This window comes from Panthera tigris, chromosome E1, assembly GCF_018350195.1.
Source record: "Panthera tigris isolate Pti1 chromosome E1, P.tigris_Pti1_mat1.1, whole genome shotgun sequence".
In the NCBI taxonomy this organism is placed as follows: Eukaryota; Metazoa; Chordata; class Mammalia; order Carnivora; family Felidae; genus Panthera; species Panthera tigris.
The window spans coordinates 45,087,692-45,108,023 of record NC_056673.1 but is presented as its reverse complement, the minus strand read 5'-3'; the positions used below and the strand labels follow the sequence as shown (position 1 = coordinate 45,108,023).

At 43.8% G+C, this 20,332-nt stretch overlaps 1 protein-coding gene across 8 annotated transcripts in view; it reads left to right on the top strand.

Annotated features, from left to right (window-relative positions):
- MARCHF10 (membrane associated ring-CH-type finger 10) overlaps window positions 1–20,332 on the top strand; it is an 83,034-nt gene that overhangs the window by 18,175 nt on the left and 44,527 nt on the right. The window lies entirely within an intron of this gene.

The window sequence follows — 20,332 nt, the reverse complement described above, 5'->3', positions numbered from 1 at the left end:
GAGCAGGGAGATACAGGGGCAGGAGATCCCATCCTGGATGCCGCCTGGGCCACTCCTCTGCTGTGTGACTGTCCCCCTTCACCCAGGTTGGGCCTCGCTCTTCTTTCCTGATGGGTCCCATGGCGATGGTCTCTGAGATACCATCCAAATCAGAAATGCTACAACTCTTCCACTTCAAGAGTTGAGGCACTGGGCTTTCTAAAGCACAGCATCATCTCTCCATCTACGCCTGCACCTGTGTCTATCTGATCGGTCCATATAACCACAGCCATACATAGATATGGGTACGAAGATATATCTTATTTGTGTATGGACTTATAGTCTAACTCATTGCATTGCTTAGTCTGGTCTTTCAAATACAGTTAAAATGTAGTAATAACTGCATCGTGTAATGACTAGAAATTGCTCAAATATTTCTGTCTGGATGATAATAAAAAAGGATAAGATCCAAATAATAGTGATAAGACAATGACAATACTAGTCACCGTCATTACCATCATCTGAGTGGTGGCAGTGTTCCAGCACTGCGCCAAATGTTTTATACATATTAGCTTATTTAATTCTCATAAATCTCTATATATTTACCTCCCCTCACAGATGAGAAACTGAGCCTCAGAAAAGACCAGAAAATTGACCTAAGACTCCATAGCCAGTGTGTGGTAGAGTCAGAGTTCCTTTCCAGGGAGCCCAACCCCGGGGAAGGTGCTCTGAACCACTGAACGATACGATCATATTTCATGTTTAAGATCTTATCCGAGTAAGAATTTTACTTATCCTATGTAAGCACCAAACACCACAAGCTGCATTCAACACCCATTTGTTAGCATGGCGAATTGATTTAAGATGAGCCAGACGCCTTTTATGAATTCTTATTTAATATTTTATGCCTGCAATATACTCTAGAGGATGGACTCTCGCTTTCTGTCAGCGGTGTGGATCCCTGAGATAGATCCTGGACACCTGATATCAATCGATTTCTTGTTGGGATTTCTTTTTAATCTAGGAGGTTCACACTGCAGTTATTTAATGTTCAAAGGATCCCTCAGAAACATCAGCGATTGATGTATATGGGTGTAGATGTATCCCTGGGTGAGATCTATACTCCCTATTAAGGAACGTAAAATCACACAATCAGATATTCCACCTAGAGTCTAAAGGTGAAAGAGACTATCTTCTAACATTGGCAGCATCGAGAAGAACACATCGCCTGGATCGCTCCCTGTTAGTCAAAGACTAAATATAATGCCTGCTGCTGATTGAACTTAGGGAGTGAGATTAATCCAAAAATTAAATCTAGTTTGGCTCGAACAGCACACTTCTAGCATTAAGATAAATTCTCACATTTTTTGCACTTAGAAACAAAACTCAAGGACTGATAAGAAAAAAGGCAATTTAAGTCGAACGGTAGCATGTAGCAATCTTCCTAGATTGGTAAAGAAATGGGCAGCTGGGTTCTTCTATTTTCATGCAAAGATTCACATGCATAGCCGTGGCCATTTTGTATGGCAATACTCACACATTTGGGACATTCTAGGACTAGAAGTTTTATGCTCCTCTCCATAAACTTTGTTTAGGGGACAGGCTGGTGACAGATTTCTGTAGTTTTCTTCTTTATGCTATAAAAATTATTCATTCTTTAAATCATCATGGCAAAATGCTCAGACCACATCTAAAAAAGGATATGGTTGTACATATAAAAGTAATTATGAAATAAGGACAAAAATATGTGCTAAAACGCATAAAGCTGGCAATTTCTAAAGTGTAAGAACAGGATTTTTCATGTTGCACTATGCCACTGTACCTCAACCTGCCAGAAACCGCAAAACAACATTACTTAAGTAATCTCAAATTTATTTTCCAGGTAATGATATCCCAAGGGTTTGGGCCTTGATTGTACAAGTGCCTTCAAGGTCACATCTTCTGTGTCAAGAAGAGTGACAAAATCAGAATTTTCCCCAGTGAAATTCACCTCTGCTTTCCTCTCTGTATTACAGATATTCTTTGGGGGATACTGGAGAATTTCCCCCCAGATACAAAAGCACAGGAAGGGCAGGGGGAGCGAGAATGTCACTGAAAGCATCACTCAACAGCCATATGACTTGTGTGCTCCTAGTGTTGACCCCACCCCCTGCTCAGTCCTTCCACTTTTGCTTGGTACAAGTGAAGCCAGAGATCCCTTATGAGACAAACCGTATCCAGAACTCTTCAATCCCCAGGATCATGGGTTGGTTTGGAGAGCTCTCCTCCCAGGTTTGGACCCCCACCCAAATTTCTATGAAAATCTGGCTGTTCCTAAGCCTTCATAGTCTGGGCCTGCCCTGCTATATTTTGAATCCTGAGGGGATACAGAACTTATCAAACCTCTTTATCAAACCTCAGTGCCAGGGAGGAGGAGGATCCCAGGGAATCCCTGAGGATGGGATCATCAGGTCCCAGAGGAGGGTATAAGAACATGGGCACCTCCCAAAGGAGAACCCAGGCCAGATTAGTCCCAGTTTCCAGAACTCAGTGTATTGAATGTCACATCAGACAATTAGAGTTGCAAAAGATCATTGGTCGATGAGAAAAGACCAGGAGAAAGATACGTGTCCATGAGCAGACGTAAACCTAACCTAGCCCTCCTCCCTAGGTAAACATTCCCCTAAGTAATTCCCTTTTAGAGACTCCCGTGGCTGAAAACTCCAAGGAACGCTTTGCCTCTGATCTGTGAAGGGAAGTTCATTCTAACTGAGCGGGTGGTAGGGAAGTGGACTGCTTAATCCATGGGAAGTTTTCCACCACACGGTCAATACGTGAAGTGCACCACCACCCGTATTTTGACACTGGTATTGCAACTTCTGTCACTCGTTCCTTCCTTGCCCCAATCTCAGATCGTCACAGTTCTGATGAACCTGGAATAAGTGAGACATTTATCATCAAGTAACAGATCCAGTATCAAGCCATCGCTTCCAGACACCTGCCTGGCAGGGGGCAGATCTCCCAACGCGGTGGCCCCACCATTCCGCACAAGCGCCTCACCACGACCAGTGCCTCGGGCAGAGGTTGTCTTACGTCTAAATCCAAGATAAAGCAATAACCACCCAGCTCGTGCTGAGATGTTCTTTAAAGTGGTACCTCCTAAATACATTTAAGTTAATGGTGTGGCATAGAAAGAACACTTATCATCAAGGGCCATCTCTGTCCCTCATTACAGTGTGAATTCAGACAAAGCACTTGTAAGCACTTCAGTTTCCCATCACGGAGGTGCTTATTATTAATGCTTATCTTGTGGGATCAATGCAAGAACAAGTGAGACTCTTGCGTTCATACTAACATTTGATTACATTATAAATTGCCTTGGTGTCCGGCTGTTCTTACAAATGGTGCTCCAGTAGGTATTGGGTTCTGAGACTTCTAGAATACCTTCTTTTGCCTCAGCCCAATCCCAGGCCACATTACTAAAAGCCAACCTTATGTGGCAACTTAATTTTAGACCCTTCTCAAAGTTACATGCAACCTTATTAACGAATCAGATTAGAATAAATAGGGAAATACGTAACAGCTCCACAAAGTCATCAACTAGGAGTTGGATGAGCAGTAGACTAAAAACAAAGCAGTCTCTCAATATGAACAGGAAACAGTGTCCCCAGGAGAGCTGCTGGCCTAGAGGAGGACACATCGCCTGGATCATTCCCTGCTGTGATTGACAGGATATGTTGCCTTCTCAAACCTTCACAGAAAAGAAACAGGAGCCCTGATTTCCCCATAGAAAATGATGAAAATGAGAGGCGTCTGGGTGGCTCAGTCGGTTGAGCGTGTGACTTCGGCTCAGGTCATGGTCTCACGGTTCTTGGGTTCGAGCCCCGTGTCGGGCTCTGTGCTGACAGTTCAGAGCCTGGAGCCTGCTTTGGATTCTGTGTCTCCCTCTCTCTCTGCCCCTCCTCCACTCACGCTCTGTCTCTCTCAAAAATAAACATTAAAAAAAAAATCTTTTTTTTTTTCAAAGAAAGAAAATGATGAAAATGATAAGCCCATGACTTTGCAGGCAGCAACCTTCTGTGAAAAGGGACATCATGAGCATTTCTCATCTATCCTTGCTGGTCCAAATGCACAAACCTCAAGGACTTAGGACAGATCGTCACTGCATTTACTTTGCCGGCGACGAAGGGGGAGACCACCCAGCTCTCAGTTTTTCAAGAGTACTGTTTGCTTTGCTAATAGGAACAAGATTATTGTCCTTTACCATCAGCAACCAGCAACTAAATATTTAGATTCCAGGTCATAAGGACCCAACGTTACATTGGAAAGAGGCAGTAAACCTGTTAACAGCAGCAACTGGCTCTTCCCCAGGCCTGGCTCAGTGGGATGTTGACCAGTGAGATCACCTGAACCTCCCAGAAAGCACGGTACTCTCAAGTGTGAAGGCAACTACCCAACATAAACATCTTAATTGTTTTGTCCATAATGATCCACACAAACTTTGGAGGTTAAAATTAAAAAGAAAGCCTCTTCAAGTAACCTGCAGTGGCTTAAAAAGTCAGAATGTCCATCCATACGTGAGGCCGGCGAAAGTCTAGAAATGTGGCGTCCAATAAGGTGGCCACTAGCCATGTGTGGCTAGTTACCTTTAACTTTAAATTAATCAAAAGAAAAATTTTATATTCAGTTCCTTAGACGCACCAGCCAACATTTCATATGCTCAGTAGCCACACGTATCCCGTGGTTGCCGTATTGGACCACGCAGACATAGGACATTTCCACCATTGCGGAAAGTTCTATGTGACAGCGCTGCTCCAAATTGTGGTCAAGTTCAAAAAAACAAAACAAGACAAGAGCCCATGGGCCAGAAAGTATAATCCACAATACGGTGCTTTACATACTGTGGCTCTTTGCAAATGTTAGCTCTCTGAGGACAGTGCAGCTGTCCAAGAAGGCTGGCTCAATTTGCATTTTGTGTTTTCTGTGACCTCGCTATATTTGCATGCCTCCTTTCATTACCTTCTTATTCAGCCTACCCTGCCTGTGAAACCTTCAGCTTCTCCTCTTTCAAACAGCTCTTGGGGAAGTTATTCTCCCATTAATCTGTCAGCGTCAACCCACCAACACCCTTACCGGTGTCATGAAAGCAGCCAGGGCTTAGCACATAGCATAAGCGTTCCGTGACTCATCCTTCTCGTTTTTCTAACTTCTGCTTGTCTGTTGTCGGATTCCTTGAGGGTCGGGCCTCCCTTCTTTCTGGCTCCAGGCCGGTGTGCGGCTGAGGCAGGTCACACACGCACACACCGGTTCTAACTGCCAGAAGGCCCCACCCTGGGAGGCTATGAGTCACCATCAGCACCTGGTGTGGTGTTTCTCCTAGCCACCCTCTCGACTGTAGCTCAGATTCCGCACCCTCAAGGTGCACCTGAGCAATAACGTGGCTCTGCGCACGACATCTCAAGCTCCAAATGTACGTCATGGAGAGAGAAGGTGCAGCTCACAGTTTGACAAGTGCAGATCTGTGAGAATTCTCGTCTGAGTTTGTTTTCCATTTTAGCTGTTGATCTTTTCCCCATGGCGTGTCCCACAAGCACCTCAGACTCAAGATGCTGACTGCGTCATCTGGTTCCCTCAAAATGGTCCCTCTTCCTGAATTAATTTCTGCCCAAGCCAGGATTCCAGAAATTATCTTGGGTTCCTTCTGCTGCTATTTCTCACACTTCACAGCAATCACACACCAAAGCCAGATCATCTTGTCTCCTTTCTCAGGAATCTGTCCATCAACACTCCCCTCTGCCGGGCCATCTCTTTCCTTGTTTTTGCCTGGAAATTGTCAGAGTCATTTCCTTGGACATTTTGCCCTCGCCTCACCCTTTCCAGCCAGTCTTCCAGACGGTACTAAGAGTGATCCGTCTGGATCGTGTCACTCCTCTATTGAAAATTCTGTAGCGGATCCCCACAGATCAAGTTCAAACACATTAGCAAGGTTCTCAAGGCCCTGGCCGGCCTGCCTCTCAACTCTGAGGGCACCTCTTCTGTGAAGTTTCTAGAGCTTCTCCTGGGGGTCAGGTGACTTTGCTGTTGTCTTTCCTCTGTATTCCCATAACACCCTCTGGACTCAAGTCCACCTTGGGGTTCCTCTTCCTATCTCCCTCCTCCCTTAGGCTGGAAGCCACTCGAGAGCAGGTGCCATTTGTTGTCATATTTCCAATGCCCACCATGTAACAGGAACTCAAGGAATGGCTGACGGCTGACAGTTACCGGAATGGTTTAGGAACATGCACGTGTTATAGGCATATAGCCGAAACAGCCAAAATAGGAATCCTCACCCTGCACGAGAGAAAATAGGAGATGTTGTTACTTGGAGTGGAGTGGTGAATGCTCCCTGACCTTGCTTGCAATTACTGAGAGGCGAGTAGTTTAATAAGGTTGCCGGTGTGCAATGGCCAGTTTGGGCTTGAAGAGGAATCCATTCCAATCAACCACTTGGAAACCTCCACAGTGGTGATCACCAGAGAGTGACCAATGAAAGAGAGCACTCTTCCGTGCATACCCTTCCGCGAATGGACAGATGGCTTCTTCAAAGCTCTGGGTAAGTTCCTTTTGTCACAGATAGGCAAGAACACGAGGACGTAGAAGGGCTGGGTTCAAGGCTCTCCATGGACAGAGGAAACTCAGAACAGCCCAAAGTTGGTCCGGGACTCTGCTGTACTTTATAACAGAAGTCATGTTGTTATAAAGATGGGAATTCATGTTCCACCAGATAAGTCACCAGACTAAATTGGATATTTCTTTTATAATTAGGTTATAGATTAATTGGAATACACTGGCGTGCATGCCCTTCTGTGGGCAAACCAGAGTGCTGAAGGTCTCCAACAGCATTAATGGAGCAAGCAAACAGTAACTGTATCGTGGCCAAGGCCAGGAATGCTTCCCTTCTCCTTCATTTCTGTGCTTTGTCTGAGTTCCACTAGGTAATTTAAAAATAGGCCATGGCAGTAAAATGGGACAACTGTCAGTTCAAATTGCAGCTGCTTCCAGAATGTTGTCCTGCCTTTTTTAACAGATAAGCAAGACAAGCCTAGAGTCAATCCTTCCACTAGGGCGATTCTGCCACGTGGCCGGGTGATACAAACACCAATTGTTATCCCAGTTCAGTGAAATTGTGGATGCCGAGAGTTGGTGGCCTCTGATCCAGAGGGCTCCTGGTGTTAATTGGACTCAGCAGCTCCGAAATTGCATGAGAGAAGATGATAACAAAGTAGATTTTTGCCCATTTTATGCAGTGCTATGTATTTTGGTTTACTACCTTTTATTAAAATTCCTTACTTAAAAAAAATGGCCCTAATTAATTTTTAAAACCAAAAAAAAAAAAAAGAAACCCAAACCTTGTTAAAAACCAATTAAAACTCAGCTATCAAACTTAAAAATGTTTTCACTTGCAAGATATTATTCAGGTGCATACCTGTGTGAAACATGAGTTAGAACATACAACATCTCATCCTGAAACCTTCTTTTGTTTTTGCTTTTATACCACTTTACTCATTAAGGAATTACAAACCACTTTGTGTCCAAGACGCGGTGTTAGATGCTGTGGGCACACGGTAATAACAAAGCCGTGCCCCCGCCCGTTCACAGTGTGGGCGAAATAAGACGTTACACTAATGCCTACAGTTCAAGACGGTATCTGATGAGGGTAATAAAAAGGCAAAAGGAAACCTGGAAAAGCTTCCTAGAGGAATGCAGATTTTCATCTGGATCTTAAGGCACAACAGGATTTGGGGACCTGGTAGTGGGGGGTGGGGAGCTGAGGCAGGGCTCCCGTCACAGGTGGAAGGAAGAGCCGAAATCAAAGAGAGATGGGCATGTTTGGGAAAGGGTGAGCCGCCCAGTCTTCCTGCAGCACAGGAAATGTACATCAGACCTCTCTTCAGAGCTCCCCTCCCTGGAGGACACCGGTCATACCCCCCTGCACCCTTTCCTTAGGATCAGGACACAGGAGGGTGCCCTTCTCACTCCAAATTCTGCTCCCAGACCACTGCTCCCCAGGCTTTGATGGAAACACGGGTGCCCTAAGGCTTGTGCTGTTTCGCTCCACCATTCTCTGCCCCCCCACCCCACCCCCCCCCCCCAGCACACCATCCCTCTTGTCTCCTGGCCACTCTCTTACTCAGTGAAGACGCTGGCAGTGGCTTGGTCTCTGCTCACCCATCCCCTGATCTCCTGCCACAATCCTGGATGACTTTGGCACCCACCAGGCCACACCCTGGCTTCTCAGTTCCTGATGCGTCTTAAGTGCCCCCCTCCACTCCCCTCAGCCGCCGCCTCCCCCAGCCCACGGCACATCCCAGACTGCGCCATCAACCAAAAGGTCTCCATGTCCAAAATCCATTGATGACAACAGTCTTCCAGCTCTCCTGCTCATCCACTTTTACTCTGACGTCTCTCCCACCTCTTGGGAACCTTTGGTCCATTGGCCCTTTCTCCTCTTGTGCCCACTGCCCCCCACCCCCTTATTGACTTTCCCTTCCTAAGCAGCCTAGATTCTGTGCTTAATCCTCTTAATAATTCCCCTGCCCTTTGTCTTTTTTTCTCGCCTCTCTGGCAGTCTCAGCCTTCCGTGGTCTCTGGGTCCATATCCAGGCCTCTGGTGACTGCTGCAGAAAAGGCACTCAAATTTGAGAAATGGTCTTACTGAAAGGTCACAGCCACCAATCTCCTGGAACCCCTCAGTGCTGCCCGGTTGCCCTGCTCAGCTCTCTCACTTGGAGCCTCTTTCCCTTTGCCCAGTCTTCAATCCCTCCTCTCTTCCATTCCACACCTTAGTGGTCCTCAGAGTTTTCCCCAGCTCGTTGCTGCCCTGCCCACCCATCCCCTCTCTTGTGCACTACCCTCTCCTCAAGATCCCACCTCCTTGCTGCCCACAGACCCTTTTCCATCCAGTTCCCTCACCCTGCCTGCACCCCCAGCTGACCCAGAACCTTCTATCAGCATCTAATCGTGATCCACAGTCTCCCACCAAAAAAAAAAAAAAAAAAAAAAAAAGTTCTCCCTTGATCCTGTCCCTCCATTTATTTCTTCTCCTTCACAGTCAGAATTCTCAAAAGAATTATTTACACTGACTGACTCCATTTCCCCACCTCCCACTCACTCCTCAACCCACTCCAATCTGGCTCTCATGCTCCCTCATTCCACTGAAATGGCACTTTGTCAAACGACTTCCACATCTATGAATGGGGCAGGTCTTTGGGTCCTCTCCACATTTGCCCTCCCGGTGGCTTCCACTGGCCCCTTCACTCAGTCCCCCCCAAGCATGTGCCCCTGAGCTCCTGCAAAGCCATCTTCTCCTCCGGGTTTCCTCCCGTATCTCTGGAGGTGATTTCTCCTCCTGTTCCTCCACTGCTGCCCAGGCCCTGAGTCCCGGGATTCCTCGAGGCTCGGGCTCTCTTCCCACTCCATACCAAGGGGTTTATCTTAATTTTGTATCACAGACCTCATGGGCACTATGGTGAACTCTCTTAGATCCTCTTCTCAGAATATTTCAAACGCATAAAATAATAATACAAAGGATTTCAAAGGAAGCCACTTTTATCGAAATAGTCATCAAAATATTTTTAGAAATCTGTGATTCAGTAATGTATGTGCTTCTTTATTAACACATTAAATAACAAGTGATGGGCGTAAAGGGTATTTTGAGACATCTGCAACAAATTTAATGAAATGTGAAAATATCTGTGATTTCTATTGGCGACAAAGTCACAGGAACTGCCAATACCACCGTGGTTCGTTGCCTGCGTTCAGAAATGAAAGCTACGCTTAGCTTTCAGCTGGGGGTTAGTGGAAATAAAGATATAGTTTTTTTCCCCATCCAAGTTCACGACCCGCCCCCCAAGAAGCCCTGCTCTATAAATTTTCCTTAGGTCACCTCATCAAGATGTTAACTGCCAAAGTCAAGATGTTAACTGCCAAAGACCTCCAGATCTGCATATCCAACCCAAAACTCACTTGTAATCTCCAGGTCTGAATATTCAACTGTTTACTCAATACGTCTACTTGGAAGTCTCAACAGGCCCAACACCATAGTCCCCAGCCTGGTCCTTCACGATTCCTTTTGTGTGGCATCATCCAAATCTGGCACTTTCTCTCCTCCTGACCCTCATATTCAATTCAATCACCAAGTCTATGCCGTTTACTTCCCCAATTGCTTTTTTTCTTTAATGTTTATTTTCTTTTGAGAGAGAATGAGCATGAGCAGGGGAGGGGCAGAGAGGGAGAGAATCGCAAGCAGGCTCCACGCTGTTGTCACAGAGCCCAGTGTAGGGCTTGATCTCACCAACTGTGAGATCATGACCTGAGCCGAAATGGAGAGTTGGACACTCAACCGACTGAGCCACCCAGGCACCCCTTCCCCAAGAGCTTTTTAATCGGTCTGTGTGTACTTTTCTTCCATTGCCTACGTGGGTTACTGCCGACACCTCCTGGCCAGTCTTCACACTTCTCCTCCCCCTAAATTCCACTTTCTGTACCACATGGAGTGACAGTGATGAGTGGAACTCAGATCATGTCCCTGGCCCGCTGAAACCCCTTCCGTGGCCTTCTGTGACTTTCAGAATGGGAACCAGAATTCGTCATGGAGCCAACAAGGGCCTGAAGGATCTGGTCCTCCGTACTGCCCCAAGTCCGTCCACCCTGGCTTCGGGTCTTCCTACCTGCCAGGACACCTCTCTTACAACACGCACCCTGCCTTCCCACCATGCCTCAGATGTCAGCCCAGGTCACTTCCTCAGGGAGCTTTTTCCCAACTGTCCCCTCCCGCAACTAGATTCGGACCCTTCTGCCCTATCTTCTATGGTTTTCCATATGCTTCCTTTTTTTTTTTTAATTTAGGACTTGTAATTTTACATTAATAATTATTTGATTAAATGATCTACCTTCCTACCTAGACTGTAAGCTCTGTAAGAACCAAATCTTTGTTTTACTCGTCATTCGCATATCCCAACATATGTGGCTGTATTGTCTCTTCCGTGGAGGGTCTCTGTTAGTATAAATTTATGTTCATCCTAAATCACCAAGTATAAGATGAGGCATATCTTTTAAAATTTATCCTGCATTGACTTCTCTGTATTGATCATTGATCTCTCATTATTACCAGATGGTATCATGAAGGAAACATTTTAAATCTAATGAAACGTTTATTATGAGGTATAAAAAGAAACTGGCAGTGTTCCCACAAAGTACCTACTCTATCCTGGCAGCCCGGCAATATCTATCTATATTTCTGCTCCACTTTCCCCCAATATTTTACTCTGAGGACTTCAAAACATAGAGAAAACTTGACAGAATTGTATAGTGAATATCCATATACCTACCACCTAGATTCTACAATTGTTGACATTTTGCTATATTTACTTTATCACCTATCTATCTGTCCATCTATCCATCCACAGATCCACCTTGGGTTTTGGCGCATTTCATTTTAATTCTTTTTAATAACGTTTATTTTTGAGAGACGGAGAGAGAGCACGAGCAGGGGAGAGGCAGAGAGAGCGGGAGACACAGAATCTGAAGCAGGCTCCAGGCTCCAAGCTGTCAGCACAGAGCCCAACATGGGGCTGGAACTCAAACCGTGAGATCATGACCTGAGCCAAAGTCGGATGCTTAACCGACTGAGCCACCCAGGCGCCCATGTTTTGAGGCATTTCAAAGCAAGTTGCAGACTTGCAACCTGATCAGTACTCTACCCCCCAAAATACTTCAGCATGTACGTCATTAACTAGCATTGAATACCTGTTTATGGCTTTTGTGGTTTTGAAGGTTCATTTTTTTTTTCCAGTTTTTGCTTAGGCGGTAGAAATTACCTGAAGTAAATTGTATAGAATAGATTTTAAGAGTAATATTTAATGAGTTTTGACAAATGCATGTGCCCTGTAACCCACACCCCCATCAAGTTTTCATCACCCCATGAAGATTCTTTATGCCCCTTTCTAGCCAGTTCCCGTCCCTGTCCCTCTCAGAGACGGCTGCTATTCTAAGTATTTTCTCCATAAATTAGTTTCTGCCTTTTCTTGTTCCATTTCTTAAAAACGGTTTTGAGTTCTTTTAAGTAATCTCAGAACCTTTTTAGAAATAGGTGGAATATACATTCTAAATAGCTGAGATAAATGAGCCTGTGTAATAATTAAAATTACATATGAGTTACAATTCAAAATTATAATCTCCCAAAATGACTTTTCAAAAAAAGATAATAGTTGGAAAAGTTATGTGGAAGTTGGCATTCTCACATACATCTACAAATGTAAGTTGATACCAATATTTCTGGAGGACAATTTGGGAACAAAAAATTTTAAATCTTTGTGATGCTTTTAATCTACTAATATAAATTCCCACTTTGGGAAACTTGAGATAATTAAAGATGTGCATAAATCTAGAAGAATATTCATCATAGCACTATTTATTATAGCAAAAAGCTGGAAGCAAAGTACATGATCAACAAAAAGAATTATGATCGATCCATTCAGTGAGGAGTGTATTCTGAAGACAAAGAGAACTGGGGCATCTGGCTGGCTCAGCCAGCAGAGCATGTGACTCTTGATCTCGAGGTTGTGAGTTTGAGCCCCACATTGGGTATAGAGATTACTTAAATAAATAAAAACTTAAAAAAAGAAATTGTAAACAAAGATTAAAAAACAAAGAGAACTACCAAGAAAGAATGAACTTTACTTAGTGGGTTTATTCTTACAGTAATATTTGTATTGTAATTCTGACATTATTTCACATTTATTACAGAGCAAAACATGAATAAAAATATTAATATAATTAAGGAATAAAGATGCTAAATGTAAAATACGAATATAAAACTTTTCAAAGGAATGGAAAGCTCCATATAGTGTTAAATTTTAATTAGAAAGATTGCTGTGAACTCATGATTTTTTTAAATACATATTTTTTTAAGTGTATTTATTTTTGAGAGAGACAGAGACAGAGCATGAGCAGAAGAGGGGCAGAGAGGGAGGGAGACACAGAATCTGAAGCAGGCTCCAAGCTCTGAGCTGTCAGCACAGAGCCCAATGCGGGGCTCAAACCCACGAACCATGAGATCATCACCTGAGCCGAAGTCAGACACTCAACCGACTGAACCACCCAGGTGCCCCTAAATACATATTTCTAATGAATTCTATTGAAAGGACTTAGGAACAGTGTCATTCCAGTAGCAATGAACACACCCAGCATTGATATTAAGTCCTAACTACCATTTTAACTAAAAGGAACCAGAGCTACTTGGATTCCAGGTCTGAGACAGGTAAAATACAAGGGGGAAACTATGATATTTTTATTGTACCAAAAAGTAAAGAAGTGCTCAAAAACTCATGTCAAAAGTCAACTTCAGTGGACTCCCACTCACCAATTTTGGTACAATTTGAGCATGAAAGAATGTGATGAGATAATTGAAGAAAATATATCCTTGAGACTGCAGTGATAATAAATAAATTAAATATGTACATAAATAAAAGAGAAGGTGGGGGGAATGTTTTTCTCTAGGGAAGAATGCCAGTTATTAATTGTAGAAGAAATGACAGAATTTGAAAAGACAATTGTTTTGCTACTACCCCCAAATGATTATCAATTCAGGAAAAGTACATCAAGAGATACTAAAATCATTGGGTGAAGTGTTGTTTATGAATAGGCTATTCAGTGTCAAAGAATCATTCGTAGATTACCTACTAATTACAATGGGGGGAAATGTAGTTTACATTGAAGACATCTGGCAGTCACCACCTTAGCTAGAGATCAAACAGCATTATCAATAGCATTGTTAGGTGCTGATGTGTGATGTTATACAGAAGGACACCACACCACCTATAGAATATGCATACCCAAAATGGTTAACCTGAATTTTATCATGAGAAAACAATCAAATTCAGAACGTAAGACCTTCTATGGGGCTGGGACTCTCCAAAACAGTAAAAAACATGAAGAAGCCAAAAAGGCAGAAAACCAAAGAGTAAAGGGACATAAAAACTGCATGCAATCTAAGTACTTTGACTGGATCATAGATCAAAACAAACAGCTAGAGAGACATTTTGGGGACAATTTGAATATGCTGTATGTATTAGACAATGTCATGGAACTATTACATTTTTTTAGGTAAGATGGCTGGTACTGTGGCTTTGCAGGAGAATGTCTATTTTGGTAAGAGATGGATGTTTAAGTATTTAGGGGTGAACTATCATGAAGTCTAGTGACTTTGAAATTCTTTAGAAAAAGAATATATATAGAGAGAGAGTGTGCGCATACTTGTGTGAGAGCGGGCGCAAGACAGCGTAGCGTGCAAATAGAGTAATGGCTGTTTTTTGTACCGTTCTTTCAACTGCTCTATAGATTTGACATTTTCAGAATAAGATTGAAACATTATTAAAAGGTATCTGTTGATGCAACGTATTGTTAAGTGAAACAGTATGTATGGCACAATTCTATTTTTTTAATCACACTTGTATAGGCATAAACGTGTGTTAGCGTAACGTCAGCTGCTGTAACAAAGGGACCAAAAATATGATGAGTGAATCAAGGCAGTTTAGTTCTTGCACCTGTGACAGTTCAGGCCGGACGAACCAGATGGGCAGACAGCTCTCCTCCACCAAGACTTTCAGAGACTCGGGCTGATAACAGTTCGGTTGTCTTCAATGCATGACTTTCAAAGTTGTTGCCTTTCTAGCTGAAGTGCCGGGCCAGACACTGAGGCAGAAGTGAGGGCAGACACTTTCACTCCCAGTCGGTGGGTGAGACTTTCCTCCGAGGCCACACCACGTGGCAGGGGAGATGGAAACGTTCTGTTCAAGGAGGGTGGCCATATCCCAGCTTCACCCTATTGCTTGAGAAGGGATTTCAGTGGAAATCCATCGCAGTCATTAAAAGGGAGTCTTAAAGAATATAGACCAAGCTGCTTGCAGTTTTTAGTTCTAGGTTAATGGGGCTTTGAATGTTTTAAATTTTCTTTCTTAGGCTTCTCTTTATATGTCCATTATGAGCATGCATTCCTTTTGTAATGAAGAGTTATACTTCACCAAAAAAAGCCATTGAAACTATGAAAAGATCATTTCACTGGCAAATTTTCAGGATGCTTTCTTTTCCCGCTCTGAGAGAAACATACATGCTCATCTTAGAAACCATGTTAAGCATTTTTCTACTCAGAAACCTTCAGTTGGACCCCATTTTCTATCACATTGACTCTCAATTCTTTGCTTGCATCTCAGGGCCCCCACCCCCAATCTGACACCACCCTGCCATCCAGCTTTCTCTCTCCCCCTCCTCCCCCACTCTCTGCTCTGGCCCCTTGCCCTGTCGTCTGAGAATCATGCCCTACTCATTACTCCATCCATACCTTGGCTCCTGTGCTGCCTCCAGCCTAAGGCAGTCGCCACTCATACTTCAGGTTCCAGAAACCTCAGGAACCCTGCCTTGACTTCGCATCTTTTTCTGTGCGTTCCTTTGGAATTCAGAATTGGTGCCACCCGATTTATCGCTTAATTAAATGTTGTTTTGCATTTCATGAGATTATAATCTCATCTCTCCCACCGCAAGCTTCTTGTCTTTAAATGCCTTCCTGGTGCTTTGAGTAGGGTTGAAGGCATAGTCGTTGCAAATGATGCTTCTCAATTAATTCCCACGTTGTATGACATATTATTTCGAGTAGGAGGTACTTTTGTAGATGGTCTCCATTTGATGGCCATGTTCCTCAGAGGCTCCTCTCAGCTAAAAGGGGCACAGGAATTTAAATAAAGAATGGAGGAGAAATTTATTGTAGCCAAACTCTACTTGAGAAATATCCAACGGAGGGCAGTCTCGATGTGCTACTAACCACTACGCTTTAGTGTTCAAATTTTAAAAATCCAGCATTTTCTGGCCACACACCACTTCCTCACCTGCTGCCCACCACACAGAACTCCATCCCAGAGCACATCATACGCACTCACTCACTCGCACAGGTCCCCAAAAGCATGAAAATGTGTCACCACCCACAAGAGTGATTTCTACAACTCACAAGGGATTAATTTGCATTACAAGAAATAGCTAGCAAGTGTCAGAAAACCTGTCATGTCTGCCATTTGAGTAGCTTGCAGCTCTGAGCTTCACCCAGAGGCCATTCCACAGTCAGACGGAGAGTCATCACGAAGCAAATTCTATGGTCTCACGTGCCCCTCCTTCAGGGAGCCGACGCCGTGGTCATCAGATGTTGGGAAGACTTTGACCAAGGCCACTAGTGACAGATCAGTGTCTCAGGCTGAGTCATTCCAACTTGCTAGCATGAAAATCACAGAGACCGCGGCAGGTGGGGGGCGGGGCGGTCTTTACCGAAGTCCATGGTAGACACAGGTGCACGTGATATTTACACACGTGGCAGCCCACCTGACTCCAAAAAGCATCTTGCGGCGAAATGGAGCTCAACACTGTCCTGAACATGGGAAGGACTTTGCTGCTTTTAGAGTTTGTTCTAGATTAGAGACAGGTTAGCTTGCTTTGTGACAAGCCAGCCCTCTGTGTAGAACATGCTTTTATGCTTCTTGAATGCACAAAGGAGTCCACCCTGTCCAGAATGCTACGTATACAAGCTACCTTCGATTCTCTAAGGCTGTTTCTGTGTCTGAGGCACAATTTGAACGTAGACTTTGGAAACTTGAAGGTACGCGTTCGCACCCACAGTCCTTCAGTCACCCTTCCCGTGTTGTTACTGTTTGGACGTCAAGTGTCACCGCGTTGGTCACTGTCTTTCATGTTCTCATGAAAACATACTTATTTCAAGTGTCATAAACACACGGTCCTTCTCTGGCAATAGCCCGACACTACTCTTTTCCTCTTGTTCGCAGCAGGTTGTACCCTGATCCACACCATATCGGGAGATCTGCTCAGCCCAGCTTTCCATCACATGACATGTGGCAAAAATGGGGCTAGTCTACATCAATCAGAATGCAGTAGCACACCCTGAAGGAGGGAGGGCGGGAGAGAGGGGCCATCCCATTTGAGGACCAGCTTCCTGGGTCTTGGAAATGAGCCATCAGGCAAGAGCTGGAAAATAACCTGGTCTCGTCCATCCCTGACTACTTAGGTCTCATTCTCTTCTAATTGTCTCTGTTCACTGTCACCTTGCCATTCCAGATCCCACATTGTGAGGTCCCAGGTGAAATAATCTCATCATTCTCACGTCCCTGAGGCAATGTGTTCCACTTCCCAACCCCTGGGTCTCCGTCTTCCAGGAGGCCTAACTAGAACCATTATAGCATCAATAAGTTGTTCCCTATGGAAGTCCCTAATGGGACTCCCAGACAGGAGTCTTTCTCTGAACTTTGGAGAGAGCCTTGCCCTGGGCAAGATGGTCTCTCTATTCTGCCAGAAGAGCAAGTGGGGGGCCGGGGGAGAATGATAAATACAAAAGTAATAACACTCTAGAAGAATGTTCATTTTGACAATAGCTTATTTCTATTCACATGGCTTTATTAGGACTTTCTTACCAAATTATGAATAGGGAACTGAGAATCCTCACATGTATCCTGTAGCTTGATTTTTAAAAGTTTCTTTCTAGTTCGGGTTTTTTTTTTTTTAATGCTTTAGACTTTGATTTTGAAAGACAAAGCTGGTTTTCTTCCCCCAAAGGAATAGCAAAATGTGCTGTTGCCTCCACCTCCATGTGACATTTCAACTTAGGAACATATGGGGGAAGAAATGAACATTGTAATTACTGTTCAAAATTACAAGGGGGAAAAGGCAGTTTTAAAATCAACTTTAAATCAACATAACTTAATGATTATTGTTTGATAATCTCTGACTGTTGTTAAATATTTTCCATTAGAGCTTTACTGTCTGAAAAAGAAATCGTGCCATATTTTATTAAGACCAGACGAATTTCAGCTGGATACTTAGAAGACAATCATAAATTCAATAGCTTGTGAAAGAAACCAAGGGTCCAGGTACACCTGGGTGGCTCAGTCGGTTAGGTGTCCGACTTCAGTTCAGGTCATGATATCACAGCTCGTGGGTTTGGGATCTGAGTTGGGCTCTGTGCTGACAGCTCAGAGCCTGGAGCCAGCTTCAGATTCTGTCTCCCTATCTCTCTGCCCCTCCCCAACTTGTGCTCTGTCTCTCTCTCTCTCTCTCTCAAAAATAATAAATCAATCAATAAATAAATCAAGAGTCTGATGTAAGATCTGATCTACCTCTCTGCTCACATTTCTTCAGATGAAGTGAAAATTCAATAGTATTTCTCACTGGGGATTTGGGTTTTGCTTTCAACCACAGGTAGTTAATATTCGGTTGTTAACGAGTTAATTTTTTAAATGGATAATTACAAAAGCCAACACTCACATGGCATTTACTGCATGCCTGGTATTGTTCTAAGTGCTACGAGCACGTCCTAACTCATTTAATCCTCGCAGAACCACCACAAGGTAGACACTATGGTTCATGGATGGAAAACTCTGAGATGCAGAGAGATGAACCAAAATTAACACTATGTCACACAATAACCCTGTGAAACCCAGAATCCCCTCCCAGGAAGTCTTAAATACTACACTTTGGTGCCAGAATGAGTTACTACACTTGTCACACCAAGGATCATCATCCTCCCTGATCAATATTATGCGTTTTCATAAGAGAGGAGAGAGAATGGCAGAGAACACAAGAAGACGTGAATAAAGGCACAAAAAAGTTGAAATGATTTGCTTACGATTAGTGAAGCAAGCACATTCATCATAAGTATTATTATTTCTGCCATTGCGACTTGAGTTTCCCACTGACAAAACACCCCCTTCCAGCGTCAATTTCTAGACTCTTAAGAATGATTAGCAACTGGAAGTAAGTAAGGCTGATGGAACTAGGAAGCGGAAAAGGATGTATTCAGAGCACAGGTACACTATTCCCTATGTGATAGGCACTGTCTCGTGGACCAAACTTTCGTTCACTTTTGGTGCTATTAAAGGCTTGAAGTATAATGAGTGGGTGAAGGAAGGATAAAATATGGCTTAACACCCACCCAATCAAAAGTCTTGTAACCAACTCCTCCCAATTCACCACTGCCCGGGACAAGCAAAGAATCCAGCCCTGGCTGAGGGTGACAGACCCACCAGTAACGGTGGACGCTCTTACTGCTCCTGATACTGTAACCATGGATATCGGTAGTCGTAGCCCAGAGCATCTTTCCTGCCTTTGCATTGGCTAGAAATAAAGGGCTGAAGAATAGACCCTTTCTATTGTCCACCCACTCACATGAGGTATTTGTTGGGCAGTTTGTGGAAAAAATTCCATCCCATGTTCACTGACGTTCTCCTTGCCTAGGACAGTCTTGGGCATCATAATTAAAATTTGCCCACATTTCCTACTCCGAAAACAGAGAACCTGTCTCATGTTCAGAAAGGACGTAATGCTTCATAGGGTGCCTGGGTAGCTCAGTCAGTTAAGTGTCTGACTCTTGATTTTGGCTCACGTCATGATCTCACGGTTCATGAGTTCAAGCTCCATGTTGAGCTCTGCATTGACAGTGCAGAGCCTGCTTGGGATTTTCTCTTCCCTCTCTCCCTGCCACCTCCCTGCTCACACTCTTCCTCTCAAAAATAAATAAATAAACTTTTTAAAAAATGACCTAATGCTTCACCTTTGACATTTCAGGATCATTTTCAAGGATTTCTATTAAATTCCAGAATCGAAAAGGAAAATGGAGAACAACCAGTTCATTAAGTCCTTTCTTTTTCCTGTCTCTTGATCTGATTTGTTTTCTGAAAACACAGGGAGAAACAATAATGATTTGTTTGAAGGCTGTCTCCAGACTCTAAATTACAAAACAACAATTTATAATCTTAGAGGATAATGATCTGTCCACCTGTAGATTTATACAGACATCTTTGAAGAAGACTGACAAGCAGGGGAATTTTTTTTAGAATTTAGTTTGTCTTCTGTTGCACCCAATAATTCAAAGCTCCTCAACACACTATTTTCCTGAGTCAGGAGCCCTTGAAATGAAAATGCCACAATTGTCAGCGGGAACGATGAGCAAGATCAATACAAATCGCCACGGTTTGGGGAAGAGGGGGGCATTAATGTAGCACTCTGTCTGCAGAAGACCGTGCATCCTGAGAGGACTTTCCCAAGACTGGACTAATGTGCCTGTAGAAGAACTGAGTGACCCTCCCCCTGGGGAGGGAGGGGCGGAGACCTTGGGGTTTAGTTTGTTGCAGAGTGTATCACAAATCATAACACCAGGACCTAAAACCATAAGGTAGGACTTAACTCACCCACTGTGACCAGATTTCCCATAGCCAGTTACGTTGCTTTCATTATTCTTTTGGTGAGCGTAGTGGCGGCAAAGTAGAAAACTATCGAATGCCTGGAT